Source organism: Anopheles darlingi, chromosome 2 (assembly GCF_943734745.1).
Source record: "Anopheles darlingi chromosome 2, idAnoDarlMG_H_01, whole genome shotgun sequence".
Taxonomy (NCBI): domain Eukaryota; kingdom Metazoa; phylum Arthropoda; class Insecta; order Diptera; family Culicidae; genus Anopheles; species Anopheles darlingi.
Window position 1 is genome coordinate 54,004,990 of NC_064874.1, and position 16,475 is coordinate 54,021,464.

The 16,475-nt window shown below is 36.4% G+C and overlaps 1 protein-coding gene across 1 annotated transcript in view; it reads left to right on the forward strand.

Annotated features, from left to right (window-relative positions):
* LOC125952022 (protein gustavus) overlaps positions 1-16,475 on the forward strand; it is an 88,212-nt gene that overhangs the window by 29,073 nt on the left and 42,664 nt on the right. The window contains exon 4 of the mRNA XM_049681236.1: positions 14,125-14,190. The gene's annotated coding sequence lies outside the window, so the exon portion shown is untranslated. The remainder of the gene's footprint in view (positions 1-14,124; positions 14,191-16,475) is intronic.

Here is a 16,475-nt window from a genome sequence, read left to right on the forward strand (position 1 = left end):
CTAAGAATGTTAAAAAATGAGTTATTTTTTACCTACAATTTATTTAATTAGGACAATTAGGTTTGCGTCATAAAATGACAAAAACTTAATGTCATGATGTCCACATGCTTATTTGAAAAATGGAGAAAATGTGTAGCTATCATCAATTTAAATATGGACGGATACTGTTAGAATGCCATAGAAAAACATGTTTGTTTGGCGAAAAATACAAAAAAAAACTGCTTTCGTGCGCAGCCCTTCAATCGGACTTTTTACCTAGTTTAACCATATTTTATAAACATACGGCTCGCCCGTCATTATATATGTTAAAAAAAACCATATTTTAAATTTAAGCGTACGGCTCGTCCGTCTTTATATATGTTAAAATAAACTTACTTATTTACTCTACATCAATCGTTCAATATGATAAAGAAATGATAGTCTAGAGGGCATTGCTGTTATTGTAAGAATGTGTGTATTGCATTAGTGTTGTTAGAAAGCTGGAATGCAACGATAAGCTAGAGGCGGAGACCTCTGACGCCATTTTGTCAAGGCGACTTACCAGTAGTAGCTACTGCTGATTTGCTGGTGAAGAGGTTTAGTGATGCGTTCCTGCGTGGCCTGTGCTATTTGCCTTTATTTCTCTTATTCTATGGGATGCTGCAGACACGTACACGACGGGGAATAAATTTCACTCCAACTCAAACTACTATCCTTGCGTTCGCGCTCTCGTATCGTTTTGTTTCCGTTCTCCCGTCATTGATATCGATCGGAGGTCGTCATTCGGTAGATGAAAGAGGGATGAGGGGTTTAGAGTGGAAATAGGACCAGCATTTCCTCGTCGTGACCATTCAACCACCCGATTCCGGTTGTACTTAGGGTGCATGATGTTTCTTTTTGCCATACAACTACACTGACATTTACCATTAACCACGAGCATAATATTAAAGGGTGGGTCACCAATGCCTTTTTGAAGCCACGTGCTAACCATGGTGGATTAGGCAGTATCCCTTTAATTCTTTGCTCAATTCCTCGTCCTTCACCATCGGGTGGGTTAGGGATTGAACACACCTCTGTCTCCTGCTTTCGGGACGGGAAATGACCGAAAACAAACATTCTCTGTTCAGCAGTTATTTTTCCTAGAGCAATCCTTGCCTTGTCGGACACAACATGGAGTAGTAAATTTTCCCTCAGGTTTTCTGGCGCAATCAAACGGCGCGTCTGTGCAAATGTGATCCGTATTGAGTATATTAAGTTAGCTCTCTTTTCGAACTCGGCCGATGAAAATGCGAAAGACACGAAGGATAGCAATCCAATTGAAGTATTGGTTATGTTTATATGTATTTAATAATAAGTAGCTATTTGTACTGTTTGAAATAAATACTAATAAATGTATAAGTTAGATTAGGATTTGAAACAAAATATTAAAATCTTAGTAAAGAAATAACCCAACAAGTTTTACAGTTTTTGGCTGGGATACGTCATTGGATGTGTTATAAGTATCGATGAGCACAAATCGAAATGGTATGCGAATCATAGAACAGGCTAGATCTGTAGCATTGTGCAGGTACGGTTAAAGTTAAGAAAAGCAAAGAGCACCAGGCAATTCATTTTCAAAGACCCTTTTTAATGTCTTTTACACACTAAGCAGAGTAAAGATAAAAAAAATTGAGAGAAAGGTAAAAAATCTTCGACCATCAACGTGTGTTAGCCTGAGGCAATTGGTTGTTTGTATGCGCGATCGTGGTTCATACGCGATCAGTTGCCTTACTTGAAGCTGGAAGCTGCGACCAATGGTTCATTCGTTCTACCACGAAACCGGCCGATCAGATGATGTTTAAAGGAACGTGAGCATACGCTACGATGTGAAGAATAAAATTCCATCTCTTAAGATTCTGTGTGCTCGAGAGCACCTATCGTCCAAGAAATCGTTGACCGCAGTCAAGGTCTTAGTTTCGTTCTTCTTCATACCATCTACTTCTCAGTTCCATTCGTGTAGAGCTTGTCATCCTGTTGTTCCTGGCACTGTTCGTTTGAGTTGGGCTAGTGTTCTCATTCATTTAAGCATCAGAATAAAACTCTACACCATCACCTTACAAAGGAACAATTGTGGAGCTCGTTTTCTGATCGTTATACATATTACAGAGCGATTGTGACTATCGACCTTGGTTTTTAAAGCTTTGGAATTATGCTTGATTCAACAAGTATGATGAAAAAAGGATCTTAAAACTTTAAGGCGTTTCCGATATCGATTTCGCTTTTATTTAGTCTAAACACTTTACAAAAGACAAAATTAAACAGTTTAAATTTTGATACAGAACAGAGTAACGTGAGACCAAATTTTGGATTTTTATTTTGTTGAAGGCTTTGCTGAAATGTCTTAGTATCTTGTTTTAATTTTCAAAAGTATTTATATCACATACAGTTACACTATTGAACCCTGTAAATTTCTGCTGACATTTTGGTACCGGAAAAAGTAACGCCAAGTAGCCTGTGATTGAACTTCATTTCGATAAAGGATGTTGCTACACATTTTGCTTTTTGAATTCAAGTACAATGAAACGTTATACATCAGTGTAACTTTTGTTTTCTAAAGAACCTGTTCATCAATTAACTACTGATGCTAGATCCTGATAATTAAAAGCATGTTTCATTTCTGTATTATGAGCAGAAAAGATTACAATGTACATTTTAGGGTAGTATCAAATATTGTTTGGATAATTAATAACTCTGAATGATTACATGAACAGTTTTCTGTTTAAGTGACAACCAATCTTCTGTTGTAGTGATGATTAGTTGGAAAAGACTGTTGTAGTGGTAGTTGCCAGAATTTCCTTATATTGTTGGTAACGTTCCGTAATCGCCATAAAAGTTTTTTGAAAACAGCAGTTATCATTCGCGTCTTCTTCTATTCTTTTATTGCACTTCGCAGCCGAGTATATTACCTTTAAATGTATGTTGATCAAGAGGCATGAGCAGACCATTCACTGCGCACGTGGTATCGAAAGAAGGATACAGTTATCAGATATTGTGGCGTTTGATTTCGGCACGGGTACAACCACAACTTTCAGCGATCGCCTTTACCATTAGCAACGAAGCCTAAGAATAATTTCCAAAAATTGCTGGCGCTGATGAACTACACCCGTACCCAAAATACGAATTCAAACTCTTCTTCTACCAGCCCTTCGGATTTGGATGGGTGGACTCGAGCTTCACTTGGGCGTAAAGTTTTTGGTAGTCTGGTCGACGTATACATCTTTCATTCGTGTTCCTTTCGTCACGAATTGAGGAGAGTTTGTTGCTCTCAGTTCGCATTAGATCATCGTACGCACCAGGCACAGATCAATGCCATCGTTTGGCATGATTGCTCCGTTCCAATTCATTAAGGTGAGTCGAGCTCAGCTGGGTTTTAGCATACAAGTGTGTGCAAGTGCTACTCTCATACTGCAAAAGAAACTACTCATTGCTGGTATATATTCTATAAACTTCTATAAACCTTTTTCTTCGCTTTGGAGCCCAAGGTTTTGGTTCTGGTGCATCGTAGAAGCAAAGGCAGAAACATGATTGCGATACATTGCGATGCGTTTTGCGACATTCGAACTGTGTAAGGTACTAAAAAGATCCAATATATATGAACGAGGCATAATTGGTGGATAATCGACAAACAAAGCCATCCAATGTTGCTTAGTCATGAACGATGCCTGAGAGTTGATGGTAGTAGTCGAGACTGCAATTGTTCCAATATAGTGTCGTTCGTAGACCAGAAATTACAGCGTCGGTTCTCTAGGACCTTGAGAAGCATATACATAGCATTCAATGACCTCCACTTCTTGCGGCATCACTACCTTTCCTAGTCATCGTCTTCGTTCTCTTCGTTTTTCACCTTCGAACATGTAGGATGTGGATTCGCTTATTGCAGGCACAGCCAAATAGAAACGAGGTGATCAACCAATGATTGCTGCTTGATGTACTCAAGCCAATGCGCTTGTTTGTTGTGTATCGTTGTGACTAGGATATAAGCGTTTGAAGAAGTCTGGTAGTGCCTCCATAAGATAGTTCTGCGTCGAAAAAGCTGAAAAGAACATAAATATCGCAGGATGTGCAAAATTTAGCACAAAAAAATTAAACAGCAATACTATGAAAAATTTTAAAAATATAAGTTTTATTTATTAAGATGCTGCCACACGGAGCGTAAATTTGCGCGCAAATTTACAAATTAATGCCAAAATGTTTTCGCTTCGTGTGGCAGGGGTAAAAACCCGAAAATTTATGCCGAAATGTCAAACGTATTATTTACATCTGTGTTTTGGCCGCTGAAGTTGATTTCCGAATAAATTTTGCAGTTTTTAACGATTTTGTTGCTGTTGCTGTTATATTTATATTAAAAATGCAAAAACAATACAAAAAAGAACCTACATTTTCGTAAGTAAAGCGTTTGATAGCGTCAAGGGTTCAGCGAAAATGTCCGCGGACGTATAAAAATTTGACAGCGTGTAAGGGTTAAGCGAAACCGTTTTGGCATTAATTTTTTCGTTTGCGCTAGGGTTTTCGCCCCGTCTGGCACCGCCTTTAGACTTTCAATAGAATTGACGATGCCATGGCTTAAACATCGAAAATTAATACCAAGATATCGGGAAGGAATATAATTGTGATCGCAAATATTGTGTGGAGCCGAATGTTTCAATTTGAAAAAATTGATAGTTATTATTCTTTGGTAAAGTTGTTTTTCCAAGCACAGTTCCATTTGTAAGGCTTATTATTCATAAACGCTTTTTGTTCATTAAAGTCGAGTGAGATGACAGAAACGTAGCCAACAATTCCAGCCATGTGTTCATTATTCTTTGTTACAAACACTCTTTGTTATCGAAAATGAATTTAATGAAAGAAAATAATTTAAGGATAATTGATAGATCAAAGCAAAAGGACGAAAATTTATAAGCAAATCCTTTGAGTGCACTCCACCGTATCTTTTATTAATTCTTATCAGTTATTAATTATTGTTAGGAGAATGTCGACCCCGTTTAGACGATGGCTTGCATAATATATTGAAGCACGAATTGTGTGCCTCATGGGGACATATTATTTCAGTTTTTATTGTATTTATCCTTCTTAGTTTTCTAGGACATAACATAGGAGAATACATAAGTATTAGTTTTATTTCGTATTAATATTTGGATCAATTTGCCGACGGTTGCATTGGATATTACAAATATGGATTGCATCAACCACAAACAGACAACGTAGACAAGTTTCGGCCCATGACTAGGGCGGATTTATAGTGACTACATGGCTTGATATGTTTTGTTTTGTTACTTTAATTGTAATAAAAGGATATTAATATTGTACTACTTGCTGAGAACCCCAGAGATGTGCGCAACGTATCGGTTTCGTATTTCGTATCGATTTTTCGTTAGGATTTTCGTAAAGATAAGGACAAGTTCTACAACCATTTATTGTATTTTCTAAATGTTTACTTATATTAGATGTAGTTGCATTTCAAATTATAAATATCGTCAGTAGCGATTTCGAACATTTGTCTGTTCACCCACAACAGGCATTTGTGCTCAGTTCAGAGGTTCAGCATAGGGGTTCAGTTCGAAAAAAAGGCGCAAGAAGAATGTCGTGTACGCGAACTTGCCTTGGTCGCGCAGTAGAGATGCGAAGAAGTGGTTGGCCCTGAACTCTGCCAATGAACTTCGTTGCTCGAGTGGTGGTTCCTTCTCGTCATACGTTAGGCTGAACATGGAAAGGAGTAGCAGCAGCAACAGCAGGATTGTCTGAGACTCTAAATGTCGAATAAAACAAAAATATCTTTGCTAAGAGCAACGGTAAGATATCACATCACGTAGCACCAGCTGCCAAGCGTGGATAAATGTCGATCTATAGCATGAAAGAAAGAAATGCAATTGCGTGAAGTATAGTAAATTATTTTCTAAATCGGCCCCAAACACAAAATATTACATGTAGACATGTGTAGAGTTGTAAGCTATTGTGACAGCATTTCCACATTAATATTATTATTAATAATAACACTTAGTATAATAATTAGCAACAGTATTATTGTAAAGTTATTTTCTTATTTTTGAACGTTTCGCAAGTGGTAATCTGAGATAAAAGGAGAAGCAAGATTGAAACATAAATTTTGCCGATTGTGCTCACTGAGCAATTATGAATTAACCATACTACAAATTTCAGGTTCCTTAAGATCCTAGTTAAATTCGGTTTTTGAAAGACTAATTGATTATATATATGTATATATATATATATATATATATATATATATATATATATATATATATATTCTTTCATTATATATTTGTAATGAAAGTTATATGTACTCACAATTTAATGAAGAATACTTATTTTTTATATTTATTTATTACGGTTATGTAAAGTAGAAATACTGCATGCATACCTTGTGTTTATACTCGAATCGAATAAAATTCTCAATTTGATATTAAATCCGGTTTTCCAAACATATGTCGTATTGCGAAAGAGAAGGTGGAGATTGACAGCCCTGTAGTAAAAAACTGTTGTTGATAAACTAAAACAATCCAGGATCACGATTCCCGAGCATAAGATTTCATTCAATTAACAACGGACACATGAAATGTTAGACGACACCCTCAATTCAGTTCAATAGCAATAGCAAATAGAATTCTCTTTTTCTGTGTCCAGCGCCATTTTGACCATCACACCTTTTTTTTGTCTGCCGCGCATGAATACGCTTATTAAAATTATTATTTAAAATATTTAAAATAGTAACATTACTTTATATAGCAAACAACAAAACAATTGGCCTCTCTGCGGTCATAGTAATCAGATTAGCTCTGCACTAGATAGAATAGATTTAATTCTTCGTTACTTAAAACGCCTGATCGATTGTGGCTGGAAACATCGACGCCAGCACCGAATGATAACGATACGGTTCTCGTTCTTTATCACTTAGATTTTTCCACATTTCATAAGCTGAAGCTATGATGTTTTCCATGGACTGCATCTTATCTAAAATGGAATGATTTTCTTGTAAATTATTTATGTTTGCAGAAATGAGGAGGGGCTTTGGCTGACATCGAACGAAAGCCTTAGATAGTTTGCATTCCTTAACAAAGTCTTGTAAAAAAAAGAGAAAGGGATCTGAACTAATGGTTACTGGTTGTCCTTTCGTAACCGAGTGTCCTATAAAATTGACAAATTCTTGATATGTGCGTTTTTCTTTTGGAGGAAGAGCCAAAAATCTTGAAATCATTGTTATAAGCCTTTGTTTTTGTGTTTTCTGTTTCATGTGTACCGGTCGGGAAACATTTTCACCACTTAATTTAGGTTTAAGAGTGCTAAAAACAGAAGTAAAAAACGCCAAAGAGAATTTTGTGCATTTTATTTGTACAGTACCAACGAAACATGTTGGCGATAAACTCACCTGGTTATAAAAACACCTACCGCTTTTTGAAATCGGTTATTACTCTTAGTATGGGACTGCAGTAGTTTCTGTGCTTGCCGGAGGGTTTTCCGCTTCAAATTGACGGAAAAAACTTGAATCACATTCGTGCAATTTCTTCGCCGAGTGCGGCGTTGGCGATAAAGAATTTCTTTTAAAAAAATGCGAGCTACCAAGTATTGACGAGACATTCTGAAGTTGGAGTATAAGGAACTGCCAACTTAGATCGTTATTAAGTATGTCTTAGGTTTTTATTTCGGTGATCCGCCTCTTTACACAGATGGACAAAACAGTTATTAATTATACTCTGATATAATTTCAAATGTTCTATTCTAATAAATGTTTTCTAAATGTTATATTATTTTATAAGTAATTGCGCATTTTAAATTTGACAGTGAATATCAATTTTCAAATACAAAGAATGAAGGTTAATCCGTGACTCATATTTCATTTATTTCTATGATCTTTTAACTTCTTTGTCACATAAAAATGTCATTTCCACCTGTATGAATAAACACATTTACTTATGAAACAACCTAAAAGTAGATATTATAAATACAAACAATTAAAATGAGTTAATTCTGACTGCTGACGAAAAAACACGTCGAAACAAAAAAAATATTGCTGTATGTAACAGCATGTGAAGAAACAAGTGTAGACATTTGTCGCAATGTTTCTATTCGTTTGGAAAAGTTCGCTGAACCTGTGTTTAAAATAGTGTAATGGACAGTGCATAGGTGAAATATTCGAAAAATTACTCGTTGCCATAGGCCCTACCTCACCTCAAATTCTACCTTACCTAAAACTTGTAGGTTCCCAATGTCATACGTATTTGAGATAGTTCAGATTTAAACAAATCTGCGTGCTTGCTATTGCTTAGTCTTGTCCAAAATCCATTATTTTAGTTCAAAGCCATTTTCTAGTAGTTCTATGGAAAACGCTCAAACGTATTTAATCGAAGGCAGGAGGACCCATATTTCTGAAATACAATATTTCTAGGTCATTATACAGGGTGGCAACGTGCAAGTGCTACACTTAAATTTTGTCATAATTTGTCATAATTTGGATTTTTTCGACTTTATCAATAAATATATTTTCTTTCTTTAAATATGACGTTATATTTATTTTCTTTCTTTAAATATGACAATAATTTTCTTTCTTTAAATATGACGCTCCATACCATCACATACGAGCCATTTTGATATCGCTCCGCACCATTTTTATCGGCTGGAATACCGCGAAAAGATACACTATGCACCCAATCATTTTGCTTGTTCAAAGTTGTCTCCAAAGTCTTTTGTTGCCGTCCGAAAAAAAAATGTTGTGAGCAGCGTGCGTCTTCAGCAGCATCCGAGATCTAACAAACTTGTTGGCGAGGTTTTTGCAAGAGAACCCATGAATCGTCTACTTCTTGAAAGGACTATATCTAAGGTATTTTTTATTATGTTTTGCATGCAGGTGTGACTCATTTTCATGCCATGAGCCATTTTTCTTTCCGATCGTTCCGGATTTCGTCGTATGCGCTCCATCACCGCATTAATTGTCGTTAGAGTTCGTACAGTCCATTTTTTCACCGGTTTCTATTTGGGAACAACCATATCACTATATTTGAATCGTTTAATGGTTCTGTACGCGCATAATCTGCTCAAATTCAGATGTGACAGCTTTCCTCTTATTTAAATGTTGGTAAGGATTTGAAGATACAACATTCTGATTTGTTCTCTGTAAGAATCCATTACAATTTTTGGGCGAACAACACTCAAACCCAGCAGTAAAAATACTGCTTTTTCAAACTGTAAACCAAGATCTGAATTATAGCTGTCCGAATTAGTACAGGGGGCCCTGGAATAATACAACTTTAATCGTCTATATTTTCCTATATTTTCCTTTTTTAGCTCGAACGTTTTATTATTAAGAAACTTATGTTAATTAATTATAAAGTATGTTTCGAAATTACTCCGCCCCCAAACTTTTTTTACTAGCTTCAATCGCTTCTTAAACCCATCGCACGCATTTTATCTCAGATTTTATTTATCGCCGCTTTGGATTGTATCAAACTGGACAGTTTATGGTCGTTTAGTATTAATAAAACATGTATGACCAACCGAAAAAGTCCAGTGGGTTGAGATCTGGTGAACTGGGAAACCATTCATTCTTCGCTTCAAATCTGGTTAAATTGTTCCTGCACCAGTCTTGGACAAAATTCGCTATGTGCGAGGGCGCTCCATCTTGCTGGACCGTCGTCTCCGTACAATCTTTCCATTAGTTTTCACTACTTTCTCTAAAACTTTAGTTTTAAAATACATTGAATTAATTTTTGCTCTAGAACAAATAGTTTTCATCTAACAACACGAAGCTGGCCGAGAGCGTGCCTAAATTGATTTTTAAAACACAGGCACATAATGTTTACTTCGTTACTAAAATCAGATCACCAACAGAAAACAGACCAATCCAACTCTCAAAATACTAAGTAAACACTGTAGTTTAACAGAAAAATATCGATACTTGAGCTAGGTGCTGTAAATGTACCATAACCCAGCAAAACGTCCAGCAAACATTTGTATGAAAATATATTGGACACGGTGTAGATGCTAATATTTATAAATACTGTCCAGACATTTCAACGGGGGGCTGGAATTGAGCTTAAATTTTGTGTTCTCTAGGACATTTTTAGTTTTCTGGGATGATTTAAACTGATTCACATAAGAATTGGACGCTGAATCAAAGAGGAAAAGTTTCGATGCTTTGATTGCTCATAAACAGCGCTCGCAGAGCAGAGCTGCGTTATTCTTCATTCTTATCTTAACCGCGCATCGACTACTTCCTGGATTCCTTAGAAATGGCCCTTGAAGAATACATCGTCTAATCGCTACAATTATTAGATGGCATCTTACACTGCATTTGGCATCCTATATCTTTCGTATTTGTTTCGTTTTCGGTATGAGTAGCTAACTCGGAACATTTTTTTGTATCACCAGCTTTTATACATAATTTGGTAAAATATGAGTGTCTCGAATTTATCAATTCCACTTAATGCTATGCTAGGTTTGATAAGAAATCTCAAGAAAGTGTATTATATGTTAAGTCTGCATCGGAATTCACCAAGGCACTGCACGCCACTGCATGAGCACATAAAAGACCAATGTATCGTTTTTTTTCTAGATGGTTTACGGCACATGCAAATGAAATCGATCAAAAGTTCATGGTGATATTTCGCTCTTAAGTTTCTGGACGGTATCCTTCGACCTGAATGTTTTATTCATTGATCTTGTTGTTCCTCGAAAAAAATTGGATAAAAAAATAAACAATGGATGCCTAACATAACTGTCCAAGGATTTTTGCGTTGGCGATTGGAATGGGAGCCAGTAAGTATTCCAATTTTCGAGGTTATAAAAATTAACCTCATTGCCTACTGGGCAGAGAAAAAGAGTAGGGTCAAGGGTAAACATTGCCGCAGCGCTCCCCTCCCTTTTCCACCCTCTCTTTATCTCTTTTTCTCTTTGCCTACTTTCATGGAAGCACAAAGAAGCATACAGTGCTACACAGGGTTTCTACGCACAGCTTCGATGTAGCAGGAGTATGTCAAGGTCAATGTTTCTCTGGTTGCACTTTCATTTTTTTCATGACTTTAACTTAAAATTCCATCAACGCTATACACTTTTAGATTAATTCACGTTATTGCATTGCATGATATCGCATCGCATGCTCATTAAATGTGATTGCAAACGCATATTTTCGTAATTTCGTTCATTATACACGTTCAAGTTATTTACAGTGTTGGACATAAGTTAACACTGAATGAAAGTGTATGAAAAAGTGTTCAAAATTTTAGTTTTCAACTCAACTGTACATTTTCCGATTCAACTACTGAAAAGCGTGCCTATTTACGATATTTTAGGATGATTTCAGTTATTAATTTTTCTTGGAATAGCACATTAACACGATCGTTTCATAAAAGTATTGATTTTCGATGCGACAAAAGTTAAGCAACTGATAGATATCATTCGAAGTTACTAATTGTTTCAGTATTTCGTTGCGAATCCGTTATTTTGTATTACAGCTTCACTTCTTTTGGGGATAAATCAATCAATTTGTTGATCGGAATTTCACTCCAAGCGTTGGAAGGAGCCTTGAACAATTCAGTAGAAACATTCGTTCTAACTCGGCGATTTACAATTTCTCACAAATGTTCGATTGGGTTTCAATTAGGTAAGTTAGATGGCCACGATAGAACTACAATTTTGTGATCTTGGATCTATTTTTTTTATTTTTTGCAACACTTGTTTGTTTGGTTGAACGAGTATTTGGATGGACGATGGAACACACGTAAAAATGCGTTTCGAAAAATACCGTGCAAAAAAATTACCTTGCCAATCATAGAGGGAATAGTTAAGAAAGGGTTTGGTTTGTTTACGTAGATAAATTTGCTCAGTAGATGCTGATTTGGCATTGGATTTGACATTGTGGCGACAAATCAAATGTTTTCACCATTGGGGTAACGTTCATTCGAAATTTGTGCGAGAAAAGAGTGTCTGCAGAAAAGGATTTTGTTCTTCATTTGTCCACCAACGATCCTGTGTAAGTTTGACATGTTTTAGGTAGCTGTTCTTGCCGAAGGTATGGCGTTAATTTTTTCTATTCAAATAGATCGATTTCATAGGGAAAATTATCAATACTTTGTGTATTGGAATATCTGGATTTTCATTCCATCGATTTCTATTGGACAATTATCATAAGGAAACTTAAAAAGTATATCAGAAATGTATAAATACCAACTAAAATGAGGGTGACGTGCAACAAGAGGGCAAATGATGTGACCTAAAGTACTGTGCAAACATTTTTGGGTGATGTCAAAGTAAAAGTTGAAAAAGTCATATAAAAAACTAATGAATAATTTGCATCAATATTGTTTATTAAAGGCAATAAGAACCCTACAAAATGACACCTTTCTTTTCTTTATACGACATGTTTTGGCTGAGATATAACCTATTTTGTGCGGCCAAGTATTAACTGTTCCAAGCTTTATTTGCAATTCGACGGCAACCATGAGGAAGCAGCACACTTTCCATGGTGTTTCTATACATTATTCCGTTCAGAATCCGCCCAGAGATGCATCCCAATACAATTACACATCCTCCGCCATGTTTAACAGTCTTCTTACAATATTGCGTATTTAGTCATATCATCTGAAGTAAACAGATTGAATAGGGATTCGTCACTGAACACTGAACATTATTTTAGTGTTGATACATCCCAGCTCAAATGACTCATCGCAAAATGAAGTTGTACCTTCGTTGTTAATGTACGGCTTTTTCGCTGGGCGCCAACTGAATCGGTGCGTCCAGACGGATCGCTTTTGCAACGCTAGCTCAAGCACAACAGCCAGAGGGCTTTTTCTATCGCTTCGAGAAACGAACCCAGAAATGCTGGGTTTTCAAATTTTGTATGGGGATGACATCTCAGCGAAGCATCAAAAATTCGCGAAACGTAAACAAAGTGCAGATTCTTGCAGTTTTCGGGTAGTCAAGAGAGCTGTGAGCTTGAGCTAGCGTTGCAAAAGCGATCCATCTGGACGCACCGAATAACCCAGCCTCTCCCAATCGGCGCTGAATGGTCTGGGAGCTGATATTTAAACTTAATTTACTTTTTATTCCCATTCTTGATGAAAATGCATCTTTGGTTTAATACCGTTTGACAATGCGGTCCATTTTGGGTTATGTTTTTCCAGGGCGACCAGGACGCAAATCCGTTTCAACAGTTCGTTTTGCTTTGTAAACGAGAAACTACTGATTTATTTATGCCATAAGCTTCCCTCATGTATTTCTGAGAGTTTCCCTAAATCGCTAGTTTCATTTCTATTTTGTTTTCAATCGCTAGAATAGATATTACGCGCAATTGTTACGTTTTTAATGTATCCGAGTGTGTCGGGTGTTCAAAGGTAATAATAATATTATAACTCCACAAAACTTGACCAATTTAGCTTACAAGCTAATAGCCTACTACTATGGAGGAATTCTGCATGTGATTATCAATATCGTATTATTTTTTCCCCAAAAATGCTAGTTGCTTAACTTTTGTCGCAACAAAAACCAATATTTTTTTGAAACTATCGTGTTAATGTGCTATCCAAAGAAAAATTAATAACTGAAATCGTCCTAATATATCGTAAAATACCCTTTTCAGTAGCTGAGTCGGAAAATGTACAGTTTAGTTGAAAACTAAAATTTTGAGCACTTTTTCATACACCTTTCGTCCGTCGGACGCTGTATGTTTTCTTGTTTATTCGGTGGTGCCAAATGCTTTGTGATTAATTGAGATGAGTCTCCAAATGATTGAAAATTAATGGTTTAGTTTTGCTATGAGCAAAGCAACATTGATTACTTATTTAGTTATCTTCGCAAGAAACACGAGGTCTTATGCAGTGACTAAGTGTTAGAAACTATCAAGTCCACGACGCACTAAGGCTTTTGTGCTTGCTGGTGCTTTCATGACTAAAATCACACAAACGAATGACATTGAAAATTGAATAAAAAACAAAATAACGTTTGAAACGATGGCATATTGATATTTGTTTTCATATGGTGTTGTTTTGCAATAGATTGAATCGAAAATCTACATGAAAATTAAACCAAATCGAGGCGCAATTGATTGTCTGGATTAACCACACTAAAGTAAAAGAAAATTTCAAATTTTTATTTTATTTACAGATATCCCATGGTGACAACATCCAAGCAGCGAGTATCACTTTTCAATTAGTACACACATTCTAAGAGGTAAGTAAAGTTTATTTTTCAGTTTTATTAATAGTAGAACGTTCTGATTCTCTTTGACTTTGAAGATATTGTCCAGAGAAAAATATTTGCTTCTTTAGACCTTCTATTGCGAATATTGTTGTTAAAGAGCTTTCATAAAAACAACTTTCATAGTTAAGACATTTTCATTGGCTGTCGCTTAGTTAGCGAAACTTTATTTCAGACGCTCAGATACATGACCAAGTCGAGAGGATAAAAAAATGTCAGGCGCTTGTGTTGTGCATTTTGATAGTTGTGGTGATAATTTTTGAAGAACTGGTTAAGACAATTTTGGATATAGATAGGAAATATCCTGAGATGAGGATCATGGATATGCAAGAAAGTTTATTTAATTTTACCGCACTCGGCTCGGCGCCTGCAATTAAATTTCAATCCCTTTAAGGCAGTTCTTAAAATTAGAAAATTAGAACCGAAGCCATGCACCTTTACGTTACGGTTTGTCTGCAAACGGTGCGTCCAGATGGATCGCATTTACAACGCTCGCTCAAGCTCACAGCTCTTTTGACTACCCGAAAACTGCAAGAATCTGCACTTTGTTCACGTTTCGCGAATTTTTGATGCTTCGCTGAGATGTCATCCCCATACAAAATTTGAAAACCCAGCATTTCTGGGTTCGTTTCTCGAAGCGATAGAAAAAGCTCTCTGGCTGTTGTGCTTGAGCTAGCGTTGCAAAAGCGATCCGTCTAGACGCACCGAAAGATTCGATGGTTGTGGTCGCGGAATGTTTAATATCTTCATATTGCTTCATATTGCTTTTCATATTGTTTCAATTTTCATATTGCTTGTGCATGATAGAACACTTCAACTTATCCCCGATGTGTTGCCTAATTAAATGTTACTTCCAAGAAGGGGTTGAATCTGTAAAAAGTTGGTAGGGATATTTATATGAGAGCATATCTTTCCAAACCATGCATATAGCATACTCCGGTTCATAAACTGGGGTTGAGATATTGGCGTACAATGGTAACACAACTTTATTTTATATGCACTAAAGGAAAAACAAATAAAGATCTGGGATTGTGTTTAGACTATTAAAAATACACTGATTCGCTTCTAAAAGAGAGAAATTAAGATAGCTAATCTATCTATCTATATCTATATATCTATATCTATATCTATATATCTATATAAAAATGAATGTGTCTGTCCGGATGTCCGGTATAGACTCCGAAACTACTGGACCGATTGACTCCAAATTTGGTATGGGGGGGTTTTTGGGGCCGGTGAGTGCTATAGGCATGGTTAGAAACCCCCCGCTACCTTCCTTCATGCCCTTCTCTAACACTTGATTGTTAAAAACATTCATTACTCCGCAAGTTATGAACCGAATACCATTAAAACTTGCACAATTGTTGATGGTCATCTGAGAAACTATGGGACAAAATTTGGTCTACATCGGATGAGGGGAAAGGGGAGCTTCCATACAACCCCAATCCTTAAAGTACAGTGACCGGCATAAGTAAAAGCCCACCCCTTGATTTTCGTAGATTTTCGACTGTAAATCCTATATTTTCTACCGTAAACGGCAAGTGTTGTGTTTTTCTTGAAGGTTTAACATTCCTCTTTCAGTTTCACTAGCTTTCATCTCGATTGGATTGATAACAAATTTTTGATAAATGTTTGAATGAGAGATGGTCGATCACAGATGTGACAAGAGTAAAAGCCCACTTTACAATAAATATTATTGTGACTCTACTAAACACCTCTGGTTACTATATCTTTGTTAGGCCTTTAGTTTACATCTGTTTTAAAGTTTTAGGTCCCCCCCTCCCCTCCCCCATTATTGGTTGCAGTAATTTAATCCATCAATCGTAGTAGTTCCAGTAGTAAGTTGATTGCGCACGGGTTTTCGCTAAAGAAATGGGTGTATGGGAGGAATAAAAATCGTTGCATGTCTGAAATCTTCTTATGCAGCATTGATTCAATCATGTGTCTCAACAGATATTAGCAGAAAAAATATTATTAGTAGGGGATGCCTTTATGCCATCATGACTAATCAGCAATGTTAATCAGATTAGTAAATCTATATATATAAAAATGAATGTGTCTGTCCGGATGTCCGGTATAGACTCCGAAACTACTGGACCGATTGACTCCAAATTTGGTATGGGGGGGTTTTTGGGGCCGGTGAGTGCTATAGGCATGGTTAGAAACCCCCCGCTACCTTCCTTCATGCTCTTCTCTAACACTTGATTGTTAAAAACATTCATTACTCCGCAAGTTACGAACCGAATACCATTAAAAAT